The sequence below is a fragment of the Mus pahari genome, chromosome 11 (assembly GCF_900095145.1).
Source record: "Mus pahari chromosome 11, PAHARI_EIJ_v1.1, whole genome shotgun sequence".
Taxonomy (NCBI): domain Eukaryota; kingdom Metazoa; phylum Chordata; class Mammalia; order Rodentia; family Muridae; genus Mus; species Mus pahari.
The window spans coordinates 12589282-12590906 of record NC_034600.1 but is presented as its reverse complement, the minus strand read 5'-3'; positions in this window follow the sequence as shown (position 1 = coordinate 12590906).

Below are 1625 nucleotides of genomic sequence, written 5' to 3'. Positions count from 1 at the left end.
AAGGAGGGCAGGGAAGGAGCTCCCCACCAGCTCCGAGGTCTGGTATGACTTGGCACTTCCCAAGTCACCCCTGCCCTGCAGCTAGAAACTCATTCTGACCCACTTAGTACGGGGTGCCCTCACACCAGGTGGAAGCCACCACACCATCAATGAAAATGCTGTTTCCTCTGAACTACTGTGTCCCAGCAAGCTCACACTGTGCACTTGCCAATCCAAAACCAGGCAGAGGCAAGCCATTTTTCTTTTCCCACTAAGAAAAGTATCTAATGCTACCACGGTTAGTCAGACGCTTACTTGGTTTAGGTTGGGGCATCTCAAACCAGAACATAAAAACAGCTTAAATAACCTGGGAGTTCTGCTGAAAAGCCTTCTTTCTATCTTGGGGCTGAGACTCTACATTGCAACCAGCCCCTCTCTGCTGCCACAGGACCAGCTTCACTTAGCTCAGAGCTCATTTGCAGCTCTGGATACTTCTTTGGAAAGCACCTATGAAACTGGTTGATTGTTTGCTTCTTTGATTTTGTTTTTTTAAATAAGATCCAGGGTTTTATTTTACTGGCTGGTAAGAGGTTCTATTTTTTTTCTGAGCTTCCTAAAAACTATTAAGCCACCAGGACCCAGAAAACAAATCAGATGAATGCTTTTCAGATTGTCAGTAATAACCACTAGTGTTCAAAATTGGAAATGATATTTAAAGTTTTGTTTAAATGAAACTGAAGTTGAACACAGGAAGGTTTAATGCAATAGTATTAGTTTTCTAAAATCTTTCAACTACCTGGATGCATAACTTTTAATTCCATCACTAAGGAGGCAGAGGTAGATGATTTTTTTGTGAATTTCAGCCAGTGCTACACTGTGAGATCTAGTCTAAATAAGTAAATAATATGCATGTAAAACTGTCAATTAAGAACATATATATATATATATATATATATATATATATATATATATATATGGATTACAGAACAATCTTTGGAAGTCTGTTGTGTCTGCTGTAACTATTTCATTTTGCTATAGTATAAAATTGGATATAAACAATACTTGCTCATGATGGGAAGAAATTTGCATTTCATATAATTTTTACACACCTCCTAATAGTTTCTATTGGTGGTTTATAACCAGTTAAAATGTAAAGCCAGAGCTGAGGATGCAGCTCAGTTGGTGGAGCACTTACAGGGCAGGCACAGAGCCCTGTACTCTATCAATGCATAAATGAAAACATAGGGCACACTCCTGTGACCCCAGGGCTCTGGACGTGAAGGCAGGAAGATCTGAAGTTCAAGGTCATCCTCAGCCACTGCCAGTTTGAAGGTAACTTGGCATAATGGGACCCTATCTCAAAAAAAGGAGGAGGAGAAGGAAGGAAGGAAGGAAGGAAGGAAGGAAGGAAGGAAGGAAGGAAGGAAGGAAGGAAGGAAAGACAAGACAAGACAAGACAAGACAAAACTGTCAATAAGACAAAAAAGGCCACCAACAGATTGGGAAAGGATCTTTACCAATCCTAAATCAGATAGGGAACTAATATACAACATATATAAGGAACTCAAGAAGATGGACTCCAGAAAATCAAATAACCCTATTAAAAAATGGGGTACAGAGCTAAACAAAGAATTCTCAACTGAGGA